At 31.4% G+C, this 26,508-nt stretch overlaps 1 pseudogene across 1 annotated transcript; it reads left to right on the top strand.

Moving 5' to 3' along the window:
• Positions 1 to 227: 227 nt before the first annotated feature.
• LOC148627311 (ubiquitin-like modifier-activating enzyme 1) lies at positions 228 to 26,508 on the top strand (annotated as a pseudogene). The gene is made up of 25 exons (XR_015919377.1): positions 228 to 340; positions 1,991 to 2,044; positions 2,860 to 3,028; positions 4,251 to 4,385; positions 4,543 to 4,649; positions 5,611 to 5,701; positions 7,792 to 7,924; positions 8,807 to 8,904; positions 9,148 to 9,294; positions 9,855 to 10,136; positions 10,394 to 10,474; positions 11,605 to 11,757; positions 12,588 to 12,753; positions 16,059 to 16,141; positions 17,270 to 17,383; positions 19,352 to 19,465; positions 20,632 to 20,703; positions 20,947 to 21,004; positions 21,084 to 21,091; positions 21,192 to 21,464; positions 22,849 to 22,935; positions 23,692 to 23,796; positions 24,164 to 24,247; positions 24,899 to 24,999; positions 25,647 to 26,508. The product of XR_015919377.1 is annotated as a ubiquitin-like modifier-activating enzyme 1 (transcript).

Genomic DNA, 26,508 nt, shown 5'->3' with positions numbered 1-26,508 from the left:
GAATCATGCTGATATATAGTCCTCTGCAGGTTAAAGTTAAGGTTAAGTCCAGAGAAGCCATTGAATATTGTGAAATTTGTATAGAAGCCTATGGGAAGTGGAATTGGTGGTTTCTAGCCTAAAATCTAAGTTCTTGCACGGGTCGAAATATAGCTATATTAGAAAGCGCGGGAAATTCAGTGTTTTCTAGTGTTATCACTCCTCACATGTAAAGCCCGAGAAGACCGGTTAGTTTAGCGATGTCAAGGTCATGGTAGTTTCACTTTCGGTCCGTAGCATTTAATGGTCTAATGGTGAAACCTGTATTTATGTATTGCATTTATCAAATGAATACAGAGCAGTAAATATTTTATTATGAAATAAGGAATTGAAGAGTAGTCTCTAAAGAAAAAACAGGACGGGCATTTTTCGATACATTTTTGACTATAATTAAGTTTCACTGAGTGGAATTCAAAATTTTTTTTGCTATATTTATATCTATACATCAAAATGTAACAAAAAGTATAAACTTTAAGAATATGATAAATATTTTTGACAGACATTAAATAAATTTCATATATTTCATGTTTTGTTACCATACCCCGTAAAAAACTGCACAAATCACATAACAGAAAGTGTCCGTCCTGTCAACATTTTTTTCCTTTAACGTTCTCAAAATTAAATATTTTTATATGAAAATGTACTGTTTAATATAGACTTTAAGAATATGTAAATATTTTTTGTTTTGACGGATATTTACAATTTAGAAAACAAATGACTTTGTTCCCACATCCAATACCAAATTGAAAATTTCCTGTTGGAAAAAGTTTGTCTTGTCAAGATTTTGAATTTGTTACTGAACATATTTCAAAAACATATATATCAAAATATAGCAAAAGGTTTAATATTTAAGAATATGTTAAGGATTTTTGACAGACATGAACTTAAATCCAGATATTTGGTGTTTAGTTACTGGACCCCCATAAGGCTGTAAAATTCATGTAAAAGAGAAAGTATGTCTTGTCAAGATTTTTCCACTTTAACTGACGCAAAATGAAATAATTTTTATATCAATAAGTACCTGTTAGTATAAGCTTTAAGAATAAGTAAACATTATTTGACAGACGTGACACATTTTATCAATAATGAACTTTATTGATCGACATTTTGGAAATCATTCTAAATTTTTGAATTCCACTGAGTGAAACTAAAGTTATAGTAAAAAATGTATCGAAAAATGCCTATCCTGTTTTTTCTTGTCTGTTAATAGACTGACCCTTATTGCATGTCTTTTGGGTAGAAACAAAAATAGGATATGATCTTTCATTTTTTATTTGGATATTGATCAAGTCAGATTGAGGATCTGTATCTCAATGATTACATTGAAAAAATCAAATCTGGCTTTTTCTGGTTTTTACTTGATGGGGAGAGAGTGTAACCAGTTTAATGGTTGCAGGAAAGAGCACATTTAAAGCTCAGCACACTTTAAGAAGTATGCTTACCAAATTGACCCTATCATTTACTGTTTTTGATATAATGAGGTACAAAATGATCCATTAATGCACTCTGAAGCAAACCTTTATTCTTTAATTAAATTTCAAAATATTGTGCAATATTGGGTCCAAATGAGTTATTGTAAGTTCTTCTGTTTAGTGTGTTAAAAACTAATATTGTGTCCACACTTGCCTCATATGAATAGAGTTCAACTGGCTGTGGTTGAATCATGCTATGCTCAGGAAAGCTTTTTATTTCAACATTTATTTTTTCTAAACTATTTAAGGTACTTCAACAAGGGAAAATGAAATATGATGATGAATAGTCTGACAAAAGCTTAAATTGTTTTCAACCATATTTTGTTTTAAATTCAAGTGTCCACATGCAAGTTTCTCAAGAGTTTCCTTTCTTAAGTAGAAATTGATATTGAAATTTTAATGTAAATATGATTGCATTGAATACTAAAAAGCTTGCATACTTGAATTAAAATTCATTTTTTTTTTTCATTTCATGTTAGCATATCTCAAACTATTGAACCTGACATTGACGAAAGCCTGTACTCCAGACAACTGTAAGTAATGTAATGGAAGGAGATTCAATAACATTTCTTAATAGCTTGATCAGAGGTGATAGTTGCTGTTGAACATTCAACCTCTGTAATAGAAAAAAAATGAAACAGGCAGGCAGATCTAGAGAGGGGTGCAGGTGATTAGCACCCCCTTTTTATTGGAAAATTCTTCATTTTCATGTGTAAAATTGTCAAAAAATGGTAAATAATGCCCTAGCACTCCTCTTTTTCTAAGGAATCTTGTCTGGTGCCTTCCTTTTCAATGTGTCTCGATCCAGCCTTGTCCATGCCTTCATTACTTCATATTGATAAATATTAGTTTGCTTTTATCAATTGGTAATCTTCAACTGCTTTTAGACAGTCAGTATGAAAGAACCAGTGACTTAGAATTATAGAAATGTCAGGGGTTGAAATTAGTGGTGGTTGGACTGTCAAATTTTTACTTAGGACCTTTGAAATTTCATTTATCGATACCTTTAACCTTCAACTACTATAATTGACACTTTATTGTGAATTTTCAATTTCCTAAAGTGGAAATTTTGAAGTTGGAAAAAAAGACCTTCCGCTCTTGAAGGTTAATTTAATTTCCTAAATGTTTTGCTTTCCCTGGTCAAAACAACTGATTCTTTACAGAAATAACTTACCACCATACCATTGTAATTTTCACTTGCCTAAGGTAAAGGCAATCAGGATTCTAGTACCTTGATAGGCCTCACTAAAATTGAGGTAGGTAATATATTTGTCATAAATGATAGATTATTTTTATGAAACATAATACCGCTACTGTATAAAACTAATGACAGCCTGTCTTTTAATAGGTATGTGCTTGGTCATGAAGCCATGAAAAAGATGGCCAATTCCAATGTCCTTGTATCTGGATTGAAAGGACTTGGAATTGAAATTGCTAAAAATGTTGTTCTTGGTGGAGTAAAATCTGTGACAATACATGACACAGAAAATGCATCCTGGTATGATTTGAGCTCTCAGGTATGTACATTTTTAATACCAAACATCTTTAATAATAATGTTTTAAATGACAACCTTCTTTCAGGTTTGGTAATTAGGAAAGGGACCAGAATTTGAAAGTTTATAAAAGAGATCGCAATCCATGGATAAGGATTAGACATACATGACACAACATGAAATAGGGAGAATGATCCACAAATAGAAACATAAGAAATTAAACAACCTAGACTCCAATATAAACTGTGATCATGGACCAGGAGCACTGATATAGTAACCCTCCTCTGTATTTCTTAAGACACTTGCCAAGTTGCTCATAAAATATCATGTCTGGGATAGACCAAAGAGGAAAACTATGACACGATGAACAAGTCAGTTCAGATTGATATACGTACATGTAAAAAGTTGGAAATTCATATACATTTATTTTCTACGGCAAAGGGAAATACAGGTAGTTCCCATGCAATTCTGTGAAATATGAAAAATGCACAAAAAGGCAGTTGCCTAGTATTTTGCCTTGTTCTGTAATTTATACAAATGTAGTCATTAACATTGTGTATCATAATTCTGGTCTTCAACAAGCTCCATTTTTAGGTTTCCATATTACACTTTACAAATAATATACTGCCTGTACAGTATGTATTGTAGTGTTTTGGATGTGATTTTACAACTTACAATAATTCAGAATTAGATTTTCCAAACAAATAATTAGGGAATTTTTGTCAGTCAGAACATTATATTAGAATCCAAAAATGATTTACCTTCATTAAAAAAATTCAAATTCCATTAACAATGTTTATTTTATAAAAAAAGAGGTTTCTTTCAAACAGTGTGCATTTTTATATTTTGTATTAATATTTTTGTCACTCCATGAAACATCTTTACATCTCAGGCCGACCTTAGAAAACAGTTGGTTTGCTGTTTATCAACCTACTCAATAAAAACCTAACTACTCATTTTTTTCATTCTTCCCAAGATAATTTTTGTATTTTAGCACATTGGCTTCACTTTGTCTGCATTTTTTAGAAGAAAAAAATTCACCTGCCTACCTACTCAGATCTAAAATTGTAAATCAATTGACAGCAAACTATCATTTTTTAGGATGGCCTCAATGAATTTAATTAAACATAAAAAATGAAGAAATTGACTTGTCAAAGATACTATGTGCCATATGTGGGTATCATGGTCGTAAATTAATATACGTTTGTAAAACATGAAACTGTTTCATTGTAACTTTTCATTGCAGTTTTTCCTTAGAGAGGCTGATATTGAAAAAAACAGAGCCACAGCCTGTGTTGCCAGACTTGCAGAATTGAACAACTATGTTCAAGTTAGTGCTAACACTGACCCTCTAACAGAGAGCTTTTTAAACAATTTCCAGGTATGTTTTCATACTTAAAAATAAAGATTTACAAGTTGTAAAGAAATGACAGAATTTGGAGCCATTCCTACTTGCACACAAGATGTGTAAAGCTTGTCTAGTTGAAGTATAATCCTGTTGAATCACAAACCGTGCTAGTATATATTTTATATTCTAGGTTGTTGTTCTTACAAATTCGTCTTTAGATGAGCAGATAATGTTGGGAGAATATTGCCATAGTAATGGAATCAAATTAATTGTAGCAGATACAAAGGGTTTGTTTGGGTGAGAACTTCTGTGTTTGTTCTTTTATACATTCTCACACATGTATTTAAGTCATATTAATTTTTGTGTGAATAGATGTCCAGAACTTTGGCACCAATAAACATTAAAGCATACTTACTAGCAAGTCTTGGGGTTATTTGATTTGATGAATCTTGAGAATTTTTTCTTGCCTTGTATTTTTATTGGTCATTAATAAGGTACAAATGGTCTTAAATAAAATTTTTGTTTGATTTCAACAAATACTGTATTCTTTTGGTTTTTTGATATGCTAAATCTTAACATTGTAGATTTCAGATTTTTTTTCAAAACAAGGAAGTCCAGTGAATTAAGTAGTAGTCTTTGTAAGAATCATGCAAATTCTGTAATATGTGATACATCCCAAAAACTACACATTTTTATTTTTGTTATTAAGTTGCTTTATAGCTCTTTGATAAAATGTATAATTATCATTCCAATCTCTGCCCTTAGGAGATAATCCACATTGAAAATCCAACAGTTTCAATTGTATTTTAGTGTCATTTACAGAGTTATCTCCCTTAATTAAAATTCTATTGTGCATTCTATATAATTTTCATCTCTTATAAACAAGGGTTCTGTGAGGAGCCACATGTACCGGTAATTTTTTTGTTTCCTGAAGCACTTTAAACAAAATATCGAAATAAAAATATGTAGGCTTTCCAACCATGTATCACATTTTGCATGGTTCTTAGCTTGAGTGATACTTAAAAATTAAATTTTGTTTGATTTCATAAAAATGTTTTTCAATCAGGTAAATCTAACTGTGTATATACATTTTTCATTTCGGTTCCTCCTGTTGAAATTGTTCAAGGTTCAGTCTCTGTGGTCGTGCATGGGAGCATTTTATTAAAGCCTTGAATACATTTCTTTTTATCCACTATTTCAGTGAAATTGTAGTGAGAGAAAGGGAAGGTAAACAATGTGCTCAATATTATTTTTTCAGTGAAGTATTCTGTGATTTTTGAGAAAGTTTCATGGTGGCAGACACTAATGGAGAAGAACCAATTAGCAACATAATTGAATCTGTTACAAAGGTAGGAATTTAAAAGTACTATGGATTATAAAATTCACAGTTCCACAGCGTCTAATCAAGTGAGTGGAAATCACATAGTAAAGTTGTTTACATTGAAATGTTCAGTTACTCTTTCAGGTGAATATGCAGTGTTACAGACTTGAAAAAAAAAGAAACAGGATATTCATTGAGTTTTAAGGTGGAGAAAAAAATCCTGTGTTTGCATCCTGTAGTTGTTTGATCAGTTTGACATGAGATATGAAAAATTATCCCTGTACTAGTAAATTTCTAGATTTTTTATTTGTTTACAAACCCCATATATCTGGGTGTTGCTAGGCCATATACCAGGGTGGAGCAAACCATTTCCCCATGGACATGCTGCTTAGCACAAACACAGTTCATTTCAAATACTAGTATATCAGGAAATTTTTGTCTTTCATTTACTTTTGGGTTTTAGAAAAAAACGTTAAAGAGATTTTTAAAAAAATTCTAGCAATAGGAGAAACATACTAGTATTTTCAAATACCCTTCACTTTGAAATATATTTTTTTTCTTTTGTTCTCGAAATGTTTGTTTACTTATCCCCAGTATATGCAAATTAACCTGATCCACATCATGTAGCGATAGTTATGACACCATTAACAGTGAAATAATGCATCAAATCAAAATAGTTAAATTGGAAAGAAACAACTATACCACTTGAAATATTCTGAACCTGTTTGATTCTGTCGAATCCTACAATTGTATAAAGATGACTTCATTTTCTTGAATTCATTACAATATCAAAACAATATCATTTCCCAAGAAAACATGTCTTTTACAACTCTTTATTTTGGCCCTCTCAGTGCAAAATAATTGAAGTAAAATTGGGATAAGTTTGTTACATATATTCATTTCTGTAATTATGGATGCAAGTGACTTATGATATTTGGGTGGTAGACACAGGGATATGAAAGCTGGTAAGAAAAGGTTTTCTGTAATAAACGTGGAGCTATCATATCTATATAAGAGATGAACACTATAAAGAAGAAAAAATTGTGAAATTCAAGAAAAAAAATATATTGTTTTCATAGAAGAGTTATAAACAACTTGTATTTCTAAAGCATTGTTGTGAATCAGTTTTTTAGATAAATACAAAAACTTAACTCATACAGATGAAGTACACTTCCAGTAGAGAACAAATTTATTTGTGATATTTTGAGGGGATGTAGTCCTGAAAAATAAACTAAGTCCTCATAATGGTAATCAGTACAAATTTAACCTATGGCAATAGAATCACTGAGAGCTCCATTTCAGAATGACAGATAGTTAATCTGTAATACAGAGTAATGATCTTTACTACTGGTAGTTTCCTATCTTAAACAAAACAAAATGTTTATGCATAGTTCATATAAAATATTGTTAAATTATAAAGAGAAATAAATCCTAATTAATGTAAAACTGTAAAAGGCATAAAATATGAGGCAAATAAAATATTGTCACCTGCAAATCACACCTGCCTCATATTAAATAGTGCTATACAATAAAAGAATTTCATTTAAATATTGAGTGTTAATACAGATTCTATCATCTGTGTAATGAATTTTATTACCATGTAGCCATTGCTCCTCTCATTACTGAATTTTTTTGTTTGGAAAGTTAGTGTATAGTATCATTTTCTTATATTTTCCCTAAATTTTAGACTTCTCTTTCCATGGTATCAAAGACTAAATTAATTTTTTAAGTACCTATCCATGTACAATTCAGACACTGCCAATGGCTGATGTGATAAAAGGTGCAGAGAAACCCACAGAACAAACATTGCTTTTTGGATCTACAGTACATACACAATATTAAAGTAACTTTAATGTGTAAACAGATCTTGATAAAATCATGTAATAATTTCCCTCTTAGATCAACAAAATCAAGAACAATAACTCTTGCAAAGTGCTAATTTCATGTACAATCTGTATAATTTTTATTCCAGAAGTGCAACAACTGCACGGCAAAGTGAGACCAGCTATGTGACTAGTAAGAAATAATAGTGAGTTTTGACATGCATCTATCACCTACTGCTGATATTTTTCATAAAACTGCTACATAAAACTTGAACCATAACTTTTGATTTTGTAGGAGAAAGATGGAATAGTCACATGTTTGGATATAAATCGTCATGGATATGAAGATGGAGACTATGTTACATTTTCTGGAGTTCAGGGAATGGCTGAATTGAATGGTTGTGAACCAAGGAAAATAGAAGTGTTAAGTAAGATTTGTTGAGTGCACATTTTGTGTGTACACCCTGCCTGTCTATGTGCTCATTTTGTAGTTCCTTTGTTTGTCCACATACCTCTAAAAAGACTCAATATTATTTTATGAAATTTTATCTGATGGTTAGGCATCATATGTACTTATGTATGAAGGAAAAAAAAATTACTCCCTGCTTCCTGCAAACAAAGATATTAAGTCCAACTTCAGAATTTTACATGTTAAGTAGCACTTCAGCTGAAAATCATGGTAAATATGATACATTGTTGGAAAGTCAACTTTTTTGTATTTTTGTTATTTAATTTTTGTTGTTGTTGAAAGTTTTATAGTAATCAGAAATTCACATGTAGCTTTTCAAATAACCCTCGTTCTTAGGAGATATAAATTATGTAGAATGTTTTACCTAATACCTTGTAAGTGAAACTTGTCCTATTTTGATTGAAATTTTATAGGAATGATAAACATTATATGTAGATGTTCTAAAATGAGGGTAATTTTTGTCTGGTCATTTGAAAAAATGAAATTATACAATTGATGGGTTAAGCATTATTGAAGTACAATATTTGCATGTGCATGTGAAGCAGGGGCATTCTATATGTGTGCGTGCTAGAAGTATTTTAGTCTCATACTTCTAGCATGTATACAAATTTTACTGAAGAAATTATTCAAAAAAAGAAATGATTGTGGTTTAGATTTGCTTTATAGCATTGTGCATATTTTTTCACTGAAAAATATGTTTCATAGGTAGTGAATTTTATAAATTCGACTGAAATCATGAAAATTGGTAGACTACAACCAGTAATGCATGCATGGTATTGGGGACTCAGCATTCGCTTATTGACAGTTGAACTGACTAAATAAATTCTGTAATTATTTTTAGGTCCATACACATTTAGTATTGGTGACACAACAGGTTTCAATGCTTATGTTAGAGGTGGAAATGTAACACAAGTGAAAAAACCCAAGGAAGTCAAATTTGTAAGTTCAAATAAAAGTTCTTAATGATGTTCCATTCCTAAGTGAAGAAATGTTTGTTGCTTGTTCATCATTTCTCTATGTTACCTAATATAGAGTTTTGTACATATTAGTATACTTAGTAAAAAAACATATTTATACTTTTATTGAGATATAATTTTAAAGTACATGTATATGCCTATGATTCAACTATTAAAATTTATATTTAATTAGTGAAGTTCATTTGATAACTTTTTTTTCTTGCAGAAATCTATAAAGAATAATATGAATGCACCAGAATTCCTCTTGACAGATTTTGCCAAGTTTGACAGACCAGGCCAGTTACACATTGCATTTCAAGCCATATCAGAGTATGTTAAAACCAAAGGAGAGTTGCCAAAAAGCAGGTGTAAGGTAAGAGAATTGTGATGCCTGGTCGTTCATTTTACATGCTTGCTTACTTGTCATCCAGTGCAGTGCAACAGAGGGACCCAATAATGGTTTATGTCTTTCCCCATGTTACAGGTACTTTGTTAATGAAACCTCTCTTGAGAAGAACTTTGAGATGCTTTTTAAGATATACTCTTGTATCTCTCATATAATCATTGTATAATCTAAATAAAGTCTTGCTACCTATTGCATTGGTCTTAATTACATTAATTTATCAATTATAAAAAATATAACAGGGCTGTTGTATAGAACATGTTTTAAAACCATCTGTTTTCTAACTCAGGATGGTTACAAGTATGCTATCAATGTATTACACACTGCTTATCCTATAAGACCATGTAAAAAATAGGTATAGTCAGTTTGATTAGTTGTTTGGTTGATTGATTGATTGATTGAATAGTCAGTCATTCTATCAGTCAATCATTTGTATACAGCATTGTAACTTTATGGGTATAATTTAAGTGAATAAACTTTATGCTTAATTGCAAGTATGCATTACACTATTTTTTTTTGTATATTTATAGGCTGATGCTGAAGCATTTGTTGCGATGGCTAAAGATGTCAACAGTAAATCAGCAGCCAAGGTTGATGATCTTGATGAATCTCTGATGAAGGAATTTGCCTATACAGCCAGGGTTGACATTTGTCCCTTGGCAGCTGTGATTGGTGGTATAGCTGCTCAGGAAGTAATGAAAGCATGTTCAGGGAAGTTCAGCCCAATTAATCAATATCTCTATTTTGATGCCATTGAATGTTTGCCAGAAGAAAATGTGGATTCTGTACTCACAGAAGAAAAATGTAAAACTGTAAGTTTATAAATTTTAAGATCTCATTCAAAAGAAGATAGTGGTATGTTAACTCTTTTAATATTAAACCCCTCTGCTAATTAATACTAGGAACCCCTAGTAGCTTTCAGTGAAATATTGTTTTATTAATATGCAGTTGGCATGAAATTATGCATGTTTATCTGACAACCCCTTATCAAATGGAATACATGCATTATTGCTTGGTAAGGTTCTTATTTGGTTAATATAATTCGTGAATGTTAATACATATTTTTCAGCAAAATTGTCGGTATGATGGTCAGGTTGCTATCTTTGGCAGTGATTTCCAAAAGAAAATTGGAAAACAGAACAACTTTTTGGTTTGTATCATTTCACAGTTGTACCGAATAATGGTAATTCCCTTGTTAATAGTAAAGCAACCGACAGGAGTTGAAAATTTTATGTCTGATGCCCTGAACTAAAAAATTGAAACTACATGCTTACAAAAAAAAGTTTTTTTTTTATTTCTTCCCTAACTACAATGTATCTTGTTTTCAATTTTGTTAGTCTAAATCAATTTTTGGCAAGTTAAAGGTTATTTTAATTGCAATACACATTCTTGATGGATTGGTATGAAAATTATTATTGCTGAGTCATTGTGCACTTCTGTGATACTAATGTAATATGCCAAGTGCTGCAATGATATTGATCAGTAGTATGTTTAACTCTGAGAGAGTTGATTTGTTTTACACTGCAACTGCCAAAAAATAAAAAGGATGATGAAAATAAAATTGTCCTGATAGTCTTTGAATAAAGATAAGAAAAATGTCCAGAAATATATTGACTTCTAGACAAATTATTTTCAATACCCAGCAAGTATAATTTAAATTCTGATATTGTCACTGATCATTTGACTGAACTAATTTATGTCCTTATAAGGAATACAGTAGGAACTTAAAATATGTGCATAGATCTCCTCAAACTTCATGAAAAAAATGAGGACCATTTTTATGTGCAATACATTGGTTTAACTTGAGAACTGAATCCTGTTGTAGCTGCAGGGCCTTCAAAGGTGTTCTTCCTAATTTTCAAATTTTGTTAACAAATCAGACTTGGGTAACCACTAGTAATGCTCAGATCTGAAGACAAAAATTTCAACATCTGATTTACCACACTTATAAAATAACATATTCCATTTATATATATTGCTACCAATATTATCTACGATCGCCATGAGAAGTGACAAAAGTAAAACTAGAACAAATTAATCAGTCTGAAATGCATGAACTATTTGCCAAAGGATGTTCTAGATATCAGATTTAGAAATAAACTTATAAGGTGTATTTACCAATGCAGATACAAAATTCTGAATGTTTCTAACATTAATGAAATGGACCACACTTGTCCATCAATATTCTTGGTTTTACTGTTTTTTTAAAAAGAATTGGAAAAAAAAACTGGTCCACTTTCTTACATTTTCATTTTGATAACTAAAATGATTTATTTCCAGGTTGGAGCTGGTGCAATAGGCTGTGAAATGTTGAAGAATTGGGCCATGATGGGTCTGGCTTGTGATGGAGGAAAGGCTATAGTCACAGATATGGATATCATCAAGAAATCTGATCTCAACCGACAATTCTTATTCAACCCATGGGATATTCAAGTAATGCATTTACATTTCTGCTGTTTGCATGTGTACAGATGTATACCCATAAATTTTCCGTCATTGATACTTGTACACCTTTTATGTTAATGATTTGAATGTTTGCATGCAGCTTTTGCATGATGGTATAAGCAATATATGTTCATATTTTTTTCAGGCATCAATTTATTATTTACCTGACTGACTGCCTCAAGTGGTTGATTTTTATTAGTATCTCGTTCTTGTATATATTTCAAAAGGAAAATTGCAACATATGTTTAGGACTGATATGGTAATACACATGTATTTGATTTTTCACCCATAAAAACACATGGAAACAAATATTTTCCAAATTTATATGAAAACCATACTTTTTCACATTCTTAGTCCTATATATGAATGGCATAATTATATTTAACATATGATTTTTATTTACTAGTTCTTTTATGAATAATTTTATGTCTTTCCTATGATATGTTTTTGTTGTAGTCTTAAACATATAAAAAAGGTTTGAGAAACATGTTTTTTTTTCGGGGTTTTTCAAACCCATAAAATTTTTCCTGAGTTTATGAATGCGTTTTTTCTAGATTTAAAAAAAATTATAAAAAACAAAAATTTTGTCAGTAAAAAACATACTGTAGGTGATTAACTAGTTTGATAAGAGAAAATTCCAGCAGTCAAAATTATTGTGATTGAAATATTTAAGCCCAATATCTACTTCATTGTTTTATGGTAAGTGGTTGGACTCTCAATTCTATAGTTCCCCACTAATTACAAAAAACATAAATACCCCTTAAATATTCATGAACCACATTTTAGTGCCTAATGGAAACTTCCACATTGAATTGTAGAAACCCAAATCAAGCACAGCTGCCAAGGCTGCTCAAGAGATGAATCCAAACTTTAACATCGTACACCAAGAGAATAGAGTTGGAACAGATACAGAAAATATTTATACCGATGAATTTTATGAAGCTCTTGACTGTGTTACTAATGCATTGGATAATGTTGATGCTAGTAAGTTTTATTAAATGAAAAAAGTGTAAAAGAAGTGGAAGAATTAAAAAAAAGGTTTGACACGGACTTCTCTGTTTCTTTTTAAATGCTGTTAAAGAAACAGCTTTAACAGACTTTATTACTGTAAACCTTATACCCAAATAGTGGGAATTGATTGATTGATTGATTGGAATTGAACCTTCCCTTGATAGATTCGCTAGATTTTTGCAGAGAAGAAAACTTGTGTACTGCTTTTCTTTTACTCTTATTCAAATGTTTTTTTTTCTCTTGTAAAGAAGAAGTATAATTTAAGTGATCCAATACAAGACTGAATATTTACTATTAAAAGTTATAATGATATCAAGCTGAATTTAAATATTGGTAACAATTATTAGTTTCCATCAATGAATTATAATGCTATTCCAGTAGCAAAACTTCACTTATTTAATTTGTGGTTCTTTTTCAATGCATGTCTTTAGATTCAATACCTAGGAATTATTATCATCTGCATCAATGCGATTATGTGTGGTACAGGTCTTATTCTTGCTTTCATAAAACTTATCATTTTCAGTATGTACTTGATCCCTAATCTCCACAAGAATCCATACAAACAACATTTCATAGCTGGATCTGCAAAATATACCACCAAACCTCTTTCAAAACTTTTTACTTCTATACTTACAACTGTCAAAGAGGGTCTGCAGTCTACCACAACACTTGTTACTCCCGTAGTGGTATTAATTCAATGTGGATCCTGAAAAATTCGAAAGATCTTTTGGAGACAAACAGTTCACGACTATTATCTGAATATAATAGCATTAAAACCTATGATTTTTCAACACTGTATACTTCTATTCCCCATAATAAGTTAAAATCCTGACTTAAAAACATTATACATCGTTGTTTTTCCAAAAAAGATGGTACACCTAGATACAAATATATAGTTCTTGGTAGACATTCCTCATACTTTGTAGGAAATAATTACAAATCATCTTCCAAATATACAGAGGAAGATGTTAACAAAATGCTGGAATTTTTGATTGACAACATATTTGTCCAGTGCGGTGGATGTGTATTTCAACAAACAGCCGGCATTCCAATGGGAACAAATTGTGTTCCTTTACTCTTATGAGGCTGACTTTATAGCTGATCTGAATATTGTTTGGCTGGATCCTTTAATCTCAGTTTCCGCTATATAGATGACATATTATATTTAAACAATCCTAATTTTGGGGATTTGATTTATTGCATCTACCCCAAAGAACTTGAGATGAAGGATACTACAGACACTGTGAAGTCAGCCTCATATTTTGACTTACACTTACAAATTGATGGTAAAGGAAAACTGTTGACCAAACTTTACGACAAACGTGATGACTTTTCATTCAAAATTATCGACTTTCCTTTCATCTGTGGCAATATCCCTCCAGCACCTGCATATTGAATGTTCATATCACAACTCATACATTATGCCAGAGCTTGCAGAAACTATGCAGACTTTTTTTATCATGCTAGAACTGTAACAAATAGGCTTTTGGAACAGGGTTATGTTGCTACAAGATTGAAGTCATCACTACAGAAGTTTTATGGTCGTCATCATGAACTCATGGATCGTTATGGTGTATCCATCTGCACCATGAAAACTGATTTATTCAATGGGTCATAGTTTTCCTTTGCTCGTTTGTCTACCCCGGACTTGACTTTTTATGAGCAACTCGGCAGGTATTTCTAGAAAAGCAGAGGACGCTTACCCTACAGGTGCACCTGGTCCATGCTCCTAGTTTTTAGTGGAGTCCGAGTTGCTCATTTGCTTTGTTACTTTGTATGTATGATTTTAGTTACTTTATGTTCTTTGTTGTGTATGTCTGTTTTCCATGTCTGGTCTTTGTCCCTGGATTGCATTCTTTTGATTACCGCTATAACTTTGGTTCCCTTGATTACTCTTCATGAATACTGACAATTGTGGCTACAATGAATTGGTTGAAGCTGACAAAATGAAGTGCAATTTGATGAATCATGAAATTGGTCCTAAATAGATAATCATTTTGTTAAAGCTTACACAAATGTTTTCTTTTTCATTTGATTTTTTAAAACTGCTTGTGTTTATGGGAGAAAAAAGATACTTATACATTTTGTAGGAATCATTGATCAGTCTGCCATTTAACAGTATCATGGCCATTTTTTTCTGTTTGTGCATCTACCCTTTTGTAATTTTTTTCAATGAAAGTACTTTTTTTTATAATTGGATAATAATTAATACATGTATAAGAACATGTCTTAATGACCCAACAACTGAATGGGATTTATTTATTTCATTTCATTGAATAAACTGTATCAATGTGTTTGTATCCAATAAACCAATAGTATTGGTGATACATCTGACTGAAATACATATTGGACGTAACCACAATTGTATTACTGAGAATACTTGTAAGACCTTGATTCTGGATGTCTTACCAACCATTTACAAAGAGTTCAGAATACCTCAGCATAGTTTATATCAAGATTGAAGAAACATGATCTTATAACATCGACATTCATTTCTCTCCATTGGCTGCCAATACATAATTGGTGTCAATACAAGATTCTTATACTATTAAGGTACTGTTTTTCATTGGGTATCAATTTTCATGGTTTTTGTGGGAAGGCCAAAATACAAAATTTTGTTTCCAACGAAATGGAGATTTACCTTGATGTGTATACTGAAAACCTTAAAACCAGGAATTCTAGAATCCACGAACTTGTGTTACTTCTGTAATCCATGAAAATTGGTATCGACAAATTAAAGTACTTGCACAGTATATGTTTTTAAATCACTACATGACAGTGCACCCATCTATTTACAAGAACTAGTCAGCTATTATCAACTAACATGTTCTTCACAATCATAGAACGATGCACTATTTGAACCACCTCGTGTTAGAACTAAGATGTACAGAGAAATATGTTTCACTGTGGCAGCAACCACACTTTGGAATAGTCTACCTGCTTTGTTTCAGAACGAGAAATCTCTTTGGTGTTTCAAAAAGAATGTAAAAATTCATCTTTTTAGACTTGCCTATCCAGGTTCTAAATTTTTTCCCTTGGTTTTTTTTTAAATTGACTATATATGAGGAATTTCCATTATCTTTTAAGTACTCTAATCTTTTTCATTTTGCCTTGTGATTTTTTTTATATAATTTGTATACCAGTATTTTATATGTTGGTATATGATGGGTATACTTCAAGTGATATTAGATAAAAACTATATAAAAACCATGTAGTAATAATAATAATAATGATAATAATAATAATAATTAATACACTGTGAAATATCTATTTTAAAGGGTTGTACATGGATAAGAAATGTGTTTATTACTATAAACCACTGCTGGAATCAGGGACTTGGGGTACAAAAGGAAATATTCAAGTGAGTTAAATTTTTATAATTTTGTTACTCTAAAAATGAAAGCAAAAGGTTTTTTTTCTGTCCTAAATTTTGAATTAAAAATCAAGGAAAAAAACTTTATTTAAAAAAATATGATATATTGATTTAATTATTTTGATATTCTTATGTTTATTGCCCTTGTTACATATTATTACCAATGGTTTACAGAGCACAATAATTGAACATGTCCTAAATTTCTATTTACTTAAGACGTTTGGGTCCCAGTTACCTTATTTCCATCAAAACCTACTAAAAAAACTATTACAAAACTGACTTTTTGATAATCAGACCTAATTTTTGTCTTGTATGAAGCTGAATTCTGGTTTTACTGGTACTGTCCTTTTTTTACTGTATGTTTTCTTCCACTTTGTAATAATTTTTTGGAGAAACAGATATATTTCACATTCACTTCCATTCTGGGAAAGTTCTTCATTTATATAGCCGCCTGAATATAGCTGAAATATTGCTGCTCGGGTGTTAAAAACCAACAATCAATCAATCAATCATTTATATAGAGATGGATTTAGGTCACCTTGAGTAAGATTAGATAATTATAATTGAAGTTTAAGGAACCAAATTTTGAATAGATTATTACAAAATTTTTAGAATGAGACATTGATATTTTAGCTATCTTTCATGTTGTGAAATGTATTTCCAACATATGATACTTTGTTTGGTCGTGGATTCACAAATTCCAAATTTGTCTAGTATTAGAACCATTATCCAGTTTTCTTGTAAATTCAAGGTGAATGGCAAATGAAAAATTGTCAACACTTGCTGAGAAGTTGTGAAGTTTTGCTTAAATATTTAATGCATTTATATATCATATTGTCAGTAAATATATCAATGATGGGTAAAGGCTTTACTACTTTTGATAAATAATTTTGCCTTTCAAGGCAGAGACTTATTGTTCTTCAACTGATCCTGTAGAGGACATACCCATGTACTTTCATCTCTTTCCCATAAAAAGTTGGGCATGTTTTGCAGGTATTCCTAGTAATGTTATTATATAGTTTTGCCACATAAAATTGGCTTAGTGGTATATTAAAAGTATTAACTGAAATGAATTTGACTTTGCTTCACCTTTTATATACATGTTTTCTTTGACAGGTTGTCCTTCCACATATGACAGAATCTTACTCTTCATCACAAGATCTACCTGAAAATACCATTCCATTAAGTTCTTTAATACACTTTCCGTTTGCTATTGAGCATATCCTGCAGGTAAATGTAAAATTACTGAATAGAATGTCAGTACATAATTATTTGTGTCAATGTAAAGACTGTGACAAAATCAACATACCCACATTCTTGTATAGGACAGTGGCAGATCCAGAATTTTAGGTAAGGAGGGCCTAAAAAAAAAATTCTTGACAGGATCACCGGTGAGGATCACAAAGTGAGTGTTTTTCATGATTTAACACACACAATTTTTCAACAATTTTTTTAAGGCATCCACGGTCCCCCGGCAACCCCCTCCAACAGCCCCCCCTGATCCGCCACTGTAGTGAAACCTGTCTGAACCAAACCCTTTTTGACTTGAAAATTGGTTCAGTTTAGACAGGTTTTAACCAAGGTTCAATATACATGTGAAGGAACTTGAACAGTGTCTGGTTTAGACAGGTTTTGGGATTATTTAGGCTGTACATGCAGCAGTCTGAAATTTATTATCATTCTAAAGATGAATAGTCATAAAGTGTTTTTAGGGTTAAGAAAATTTTTGTGCTTCAAAATTAATTTTATGAATACTCTAATGTTTAAAGCCATATTTCAATTGAATATATTTGAAACCTTTAATTTAATAAAAAAAAAACAAAAAAAAACAAATGTCTACAGATGACAACAAGGACAGTAACAACAATGACCACAGTGCAATACCATTATATGAGGGTTGTATAAAAACAAAAATATACCAGAACTCATAATGGCTAAAAGTACCTTTTTGTGCACATAGCATGAATATTAGTTGGATGATCTTTATAAAATTTATAGCGAGGTTTCCATCCACAAATGTAGAGTTTGTATTAATTTTGGGGTTATGTCCCTAATTGTTTTGGAATACAGGGACAAAAATATGCAACTCATAGAGTTCAACTGTATAACTCCACTAAAGGCATATAGATATCTATGATATTGCTCAACTATATTCTATACCTTAAAGATCAGACTGGGATTGATTACGGAGTTGTCTTGAATTGCTTAAAAAAGGGGCTAAAAAGAGGCCATAAACAAGCATTTTCCTGATGCTTTGACAATAACTTGACTATACGTAAGTTGATTTTTTAAAAATTTTACCACAATATGCTATACCAACAAAGAAAGTTTTGGATGAATTTAAGGGCTAAGACTTGAAACAATTGGGAAAAAGGTGCCAATAAGGGGCCAGAATAAGCGTTTTCCACATGTCCAGTCAATAACTTGTGTAAAAGTGAATGGATCTCTGTCAAATTGTACAAGGTTCCATACTTCAAAAGGAGACTAGGATTTTGGGGTTGTGACTTTATCCAATAAAGAATAAGGAGCCACATAGGGACCTAAAACAAAGACTTTTTCTGAAATCTGGATGATAACTTGAGTAAAAGGAAATGGATCACTTTGAAATTTTACCACAAAATACATGTACCATATGCACAAAGGAAGGTTGGGATTGATTTTGAAGGTTGTGACAACCATTTTAGATTAGGGATGAAAAAGGATCAAATAATTTACCTATGTCAAATGTCTAATCACAATAAAAAATCAATGCTGTTTGAAGTCTATACATTTCCAACTGTTCAGATTTAGATTTCTGTGGGTGTATTAAGCTGTTTATCATGAAGCATCTTAATTAATAAATATACATGTAAATGAAACAGCTGTTGAATTGTTGCAATAAAAACGATTTTCAATTACTGTGAAAGTACTATTGTTCGTGGGGTACCAATTTTCGTGGTTTTCGTGGGTAGGTAAAACCATGCAATTTGGTTCCCAACAAATAGTAGATTCCCATTGATATGTAGACTGAAAAATTTAAAAACCCAATTCCCTGATTCACTTAAATTGGTATCCACGAATTAAAGTACTTTCACAGTACATGTACTTCATCTAAAACAATGAAGTCATTGATTTAGAATTAGGTTTTATGTTAAGACTCTCCCTAAAAATTTTGCCTTTTTAATTCTTTTTAATTTTTTTTTTTTTTTTTTACTTCAGTGGGCACGATTTCTATTTGAAGATTTGTTTACTCAACCAGTTGAGACAGCAATTCAGTATCTGACTGATCCAAAGTTCATGGAAAGAACTCTCAATTCTCAGGGCACACTACCAGTAAGGATTATTGCTGCTGACTAAGTCAAAAGTCCCACCTCTTACAAACGAAGTTTGGAAGTGTATATAGGTTTTAGTGATATGTAAATTTATGAATTTGCAGTGATTACTAATATGAAAAATGTGATGAGCCTATGATCACATTGATGTCCTAAAAGCTCATGACTTTACGTTTGTGTCTGTTCTTCAACAACTGCGATAGATTTTTGAAAACTTTGTTTTAGTTTAGTTTAGCAGATAAATTTTTTGAAAGATCATGACCTGAAAACAGAAAAACCAAAGGACTTTAAGGACTGTGTGGCTTTTGCTTGAAATCTTTTTCAAGAGAATTTCAACAATTCTATACAACAGTTGTTATTTAAACTCCCACCAGACCAGGTATGATAATTGAAATGATAGATTGTATTTGTAAAAAAAAAATTAAGTGTTTGTCAGATTTCATGATAGTGGGATGGAAGTTTCTTTATTATAAACATAGTAGTGATTTATTGAATGTTTCCTAAGTTATAAATTTTGAAAATTCACAGTGAATTAAATTAAAAAATGGACTGCCTTTAATCAAAATATCACTACACAAATATCAATCCATTAATAACAAAATTTAAAATTTATATTGTAAATAGCAGTTAATTATGAAGTAACTCTTTATAGTAAATAAGATAATTAATTGTTTATAGTAAATAACTAAAACATGTATAACTCATGCTAAGAACGTTTAAAAATTTAACTCATCTATGAACTTGTTAAATCTGGGCATTTTTTCAGCACTCGTGATCATGTTTTGGTTTTTTACTCTTTCCAATTTATTATCCTATTATTTTTGTTTTTTTTTTTTATTATTATTATTAAAGAGCCATTAGAGGTGTTTTACATAATAATCAGGTCTAAGTTGGTTTTATATGCTTTGGAGAGACTAACATCAGATGTGTTGAAACCAAAGGACATTGCATTCTTTCTTTGTTAATGCAAGAAAAAAAAAATCCCATAATTATCATTCAGAAACAGCATAATTAGATTTTTAAATTAAATTAAAGAGATTTAATTTCATATATAAGACATTGTGCATTGCACCTCATGTTCAATAATAGGATTTTTTTATTTTTTATAACTTCTATGGAATTCTAATCGTTGACTTACCATCATATTCTTACTTGTTTTATATTCAGTTGACATCATCAGATGCACCTTCCTGGTCAGGACATAGATGTCCTCATCACATAGAATTCAATGCTGACAATGTGAGTCATAATGTAATCATCAATATGGATTTATTGTATGCAGTATCCTAGATCTCCTTATTATTATAGAGTTACTTTTTGTGGGGATATTGAAAACCAAGTAGTACCTTTACCTCTGAAAATATTTAAAAAAAAAAATGGAAATGGAACCAGAAATGGAAAAAACACTTTAATTTTTTTTCAGCTTCTTGTAGATGAAAATGTTTAAACTGATAGTTAAAATATTAACATGTTTTTTGACAGGATGTTCTTATGGATTTTATTGTGGTCACAGCTAATTTGAAAGCAGCTGTTGCCAAAAGTAATCTCTAAACACATGCAGCTACAGAATATGGTTTGTGAGTGTAACTAGATAAGTTGAAGAACATGTGTATATTTAGTTCCATTCGTAGGTCTATGACAAACAGTTGGTTTGGACCTAGAAATAGTGCCTCTCCATATATTCTGCCTACAGAAATAGCTAGCCTGAAACTCTTTATATTTATTAGTGCTCAATGTTTCTTATTAGTATGGGCAAAAAATACATTATGGTATATACTGCTTTAGTTGTGATGCGATTTTTTTTTTTTTTAATTTTAGATGACAAACAACTTGATGACTTGAAGAAATCCATCCCAGCTGCAGAAAGTTTCAAAGGACTCAAATTAACATGTATTGATTTTGAAAAAGATGATGATACAAATTATCATATGGACTTTATTGTTGCATGTTCAAATTTACGTGCCGAGAACTATTCTATACCACCAGCTGATAGGCACAAGGTTTGTTTATACCTACTTTACAATGAAGTGTTCTCTTAGGTACCAGTGCTGATGATGGTGGTTGTATTGTTGAAATAGTTGATGGAAAAAATGATACAGGTAGATAGACCCCCCTGGTATAGTCCATTATATTGGTATCTGCTATCTTGACAAAATGTCATCTTGTAATCTTGTATTTTCTATATGTTTTTAAGTAGTAGAGCCAAACATTTACTATCATGTTTTCATAAAAACGAAGTGCACACTTTGCCATGTAAGACCCATATGTGTGTACTTGTTAAGTAAAACAAAGGACTTGGTACATTAAGGGATTTTTTGGCTCCTTGGCTACAGAATTTCTAGGCATGGTTATTGAATAATACCAATATGCCTGGATAAGGAGTAGTATCGTTACTGTGTCAGAATTTTTAAATGAGATCTTGTTAAGTAATAACAAGTCAAAGTAGTTTAAAAAATTCTGGAATTTTTTAAAATAGCTAAATTGTGATCAATGATTGATAACAATTGATAAACATTTTCATTTCAAAATGATAATGCCTGCGTATACATAACCTGTCCAATCTTCTTGCATAAATATAGTGAATATATATTCACAAGTATATCAAAAGGCTTTATGGGTCTACATGGTGGAAAGAACATGTATTTCGTTTTAAAAGAGTAAATTACTTCCTGGTTTTTGCAAAGAAAATCAACTATTTTGACCTGTGATTATGACTCATTTGTGCAGTAAAGACAATTGATGAATATAAGAATTGAAACTTTGGATTGACCACCTTTGCCAGCTCAACCAACTTACGCCCCTGATGAAGCCCATTAGATTTTTCTAGTGGGATTGCCATTGCCAAACGATCTCACAATTTTCTCTCTACATAAGGGCTTGTGTTTCACCCATAAATGTTCCTTAACTTTTCAAATGGACAGTTTAATATTACAAACATCAAAACTGATCAATCAATATACAATACCAATGGAAACCATTTAAAAAAAAATAAAGCTCTTGGGATAAGTAAAAAATGTGATGTAAGTCAACCGCAGTTGTGTTGTAACTGTTGTTAGGAGATAACTGTTCTGTATTTGAAAATGTGGATGAGTCAATGATTTGCTCCCGTCAAATCTAGATGACGACGAAGGGTTATTTTCATTCTAATGTAACTTTCTAATACTGTAAATCTAACAATTAAACATCTTTCCAAAAAAAAATATGTGCATTGGTAATAAAATTGAGACAACCAAGTGTTAAATTGAGATCTTCAAATTTTACAACATTATCCAATAAACTTCTTTATTACAAGGAATCTTGCATTAGAAATATTTATTGTTGGTATTACTCTTCACACATTTTTGTGTATAAGGTTTTGCTAATTCTGCAGGTGTCTAATTTCAGAGCAAACTGATAGCAGGCAAAATCATTCCAGCCATAGCAACAACTACTGCTGTGGTTGTTGGTCTTCTGTGTATAGAGCTCATCAAAGTAAGTTTCATGGTATTATATGCCTAGATATTAACCTCTGAAATTCTGAAGTGAGAGATCTCCCTCTCAAAATGTTCTCAGATCTGTAGGTTTGCCACGGTTTTATTTTCACACCATGTTAGACCTTATTTGAACTTAAACCAAATTCGCTGGAACAAAAATTTGTGACATCCCCTCCCCTGAAAGATGACTGCTATTTAAAGCCTAAAATAAGTTGGAAGAAAATTCCCATTGTGGCTAAATCTCTGGCTTTGACTCAAGCATGTAAGCAGGAGATTGTTGATTTTTCTATGAAATCTCCAGAGGCTCCTGCGAAAAGCAGGGAGACTTAGCACCTATGAATGTATGTTTGATGTGTCTATACTTCAGAATGACATTTATTTATCTAATGTTAAATAAAGTACATATGAGAATTATATTATGGTGTAAGTGGTGAAAACTGTATATTAGCATTCAATATTTTTTGTGTTAATCAACAGGGTGTACAAGCATACAAACTGTGCTACAAATTAACATGTCAACATGTAACTTTTTGTTAACATTGGAGTCAAGGGAGATAAACCAGGTAAAAATCAGTTTCAGAATGTTTGAAGAGCTTAGAAACACCAGAATGAAAGTAAAATTAGTAGTTTTAGGTAGAGAAAATGTTAAGTTTAAAAAAAAGCAAAATTTTATTAATAAAATGAAGAACACATTTTTAGACATCCATCTTTCTAGACAGGTATAGAAAGACTTGTTATGCTTTTTATTTTTCCGATTGAGCAAGGACAGAAGAAAATGGAAACATACAAAAATGGTTTCCTTAATTTAGCATTGCCGTTCTTTGCTTTCTCAGAACCAAAAGCAGCCAATAAATGCAAGGTAAGTTAAGAAATTGAGATACTCAAGGAAAATGTGTAATGGTTTTTTTTCTATCTTTGAATACAAGGTTCTTGCAAAAACCATATCAAGTCTTGAAAATTATATCAAAATGACATTTTAATATGGACTTTTGACTGCAAATGTCAAATTTAAGTCCCATAGCCTACTGACATTGAACATTTAACAAATTCACTGTTGACACATTTACTGCATTTATGTAGTAGTAAGAATATATGATTGAGTCTTAGACTTGGATGATATAAATATTACTAAAAAAGCCAGTAGAGATAATTACATTGAACAGTTGTAGAATTTTTTTATTGCATGTCAGATATTTGTTAAATATTTGCATTTATTTTCTTTTTAGTACAATGAAACAGAGTTTACATTGTGGGATAGATTTGAAATACAAGGTGATATGACTCTTCAAGAACTCTTGGATTATTTTGAGGTAGGATTACAGTGCAGATTTATATTTGTTCAGAATGAATAACTATATAATCAGTAGATGAAGAAAGAAATGAATTGCCACTGGCTGATCTGCCAATCACTTTATGCATTATTTAATGAAAGAAATGAAATGCCACTGGCTGATCTGCCAATCACTTTATGCATTATTTAATGAAAGAAATGAAATGCCACTGGCTGATCTGCCAATCACTTTATGCATTATTTAATGAAAGAAATTTCATGCTCATTCCATTCTGCCTGCTCTTAGGAGATAATCAACATTGATAATCCAATAAATTCTATTGTATTTGAGTGTCATTTACAGAGTTATCTCCCTTAATTTTGATATCTGCAGTGCATTCTATATAATTTTTATCTCCTAAGAGCACAGGTTATATGAAAAACTGAATGTTAATTTCTGTGTAGTATGGCAATTCAAACAAAATATCAAAAATAAAAATATGTAGGTTTTCCAACCATGTATCATATTTTGCATGATTCTAGCTGGAGTGCTACTTAATACTTGGAAAGTATACAAAGTCATTGCAGCATTTCTTACAGGGTAACCGGAAAGAGGAATACTTGAATTTCAAATTATGTATTTTTTTTTTTTGCAAAATTAATTTGTGATGCCTGCTTCTTATTCTTTCAGAAAAATCACAAACTGGAGATCACTATTTTATCCCATAACATTTCAGTGCTGTTTTCATTTTTCATGACACCTGCTAAAGCTAAAGAAAGGAAAGCTATGCCGTAAGTTTATTATAGAGATAGCAGTGATTTCCTGAATGTTCCCAGTGTAAACAATTTTGATAATTCACACTGAAATAAATTAGGTAATTTCACTCACTGACTTTCTTCCCACCAAAACATCAAAAAACTACACAGCATGTATATAAATCCACTGTTTACAAACTCTAAATTTTATGTTGAAAAATAGCAACAAACAAGGGAGAAAATCCATATAAACAGGATAATCAGTTTGTTATCATTAAAATTTGTCTGAGAAAACATTGTTTTACTGACATGCCAAACTGCAGTTGATAATATGTTATGTGGAAAATTTCACTGCCACATGTCTAATTAAGGAATGACTGTTATATTTTTTCTGTCTATGAAGAAGTAAGCTCAATCATGTTGCACGCTAAAGAACCTGTGTAGCAGGTTATTTAGTGTGCACCACAGGTATTGAGGTTATTTCAAGTACAGACATTCCTTATAATTTAATTTTTGTATCAAAATATAAGGATGAACAAAATTTAAATATGATATTATGGCAACACAATTGTTTTCTGATTACGTATAATAAGTTGTAACCTTTCAAGCATATTGTTGTTGCACATGTTGAAAGATTTATATTTCATCAGCAAGGCCATAACAACCACTCCTAAATATTGCAGGTTAACTCAAGTTGTGGAGTCTGTATTGAAGAAAAAGATTCCAAGTTATGTACGTACTCTAGTCCTAGAAATATGTTGTTCTGATAAAGATGAAGAGGATGTGGAAGTACCATACATTAAATACATTCTACCAAAACAATGATCTGTGATCAGTCAATGGTGTGGTCTGACCATCAGCACTAAAAAAAATATCCAAGGAATGGACACAAAATCAGACACCAAAAGGTTTCACCTTTCATCTTTTTGTTATGTTGAAACTCCTATGCAGCAAGGCAAGGTACCTGCCTATGTAGATATAGGTTGGATCCAAACACACTACAAGAGGTCAGAAACTAAAGAAGCTGAAGGCATGGTAATGGACCTCTGGCGTAGGTACAGTAGCCAGTCAAGGCATGGTAATGGACCTCTAGGGCAGGTACAGGTGCCAGTCAAGGCATGGTATTGGACCTCTGGGGCAGGTACCGGAGACAGTCATGGCATGGTAATGGACATCTGGGGCAGGTTTAGGTGCCAGTCAAGGCATGGTAATTGACTTATGGGGCAGGTACAGGAGCCAGTCAAGGCATTGTAATGGACCTATGGAAAAAGTACAGGAGCCAGTCAAGGCATGTTAATTTATCTGTGAGGCAGGTTCAGGAGCCAGTCAATCTCAATCACACAATTAATGTCATCTGTGCAGCCACTGTCGAGTAATACCAACACTTGTTTTTGAAGGTTATGAGGTTTTTTTGTAATTTGTAAGTACTTCCACTACAGTGACTGTATATGTAGATGCTTTATATATTAAATGTGTTTGTGTTGTCTTTATTGTTATGTATAATTACAAGTAATCTATGAAATAAAAATAATGTACATACAATAA

This window comes from Perna viridis, chromosome 1 (genome assembly GCF_037379345.1).
Source record: "Perna viridis isolate PV_CMFRI_1.1 ecotype Kerala chromosome 1, ASM3737934v1, whole genome shotgun sequence".
NCBI classification, from domain to species: Eukaryota; Metazoa; Mollusca; class Bivalvia; order Mytilida; family Mytilidae; genus Perna; species Perna viridis.
The sequence above is the reverse complement of the archived record's forward strand: the minus strand, read 5'-3'. Positions and strand labels throughout refer to the sequence as shown.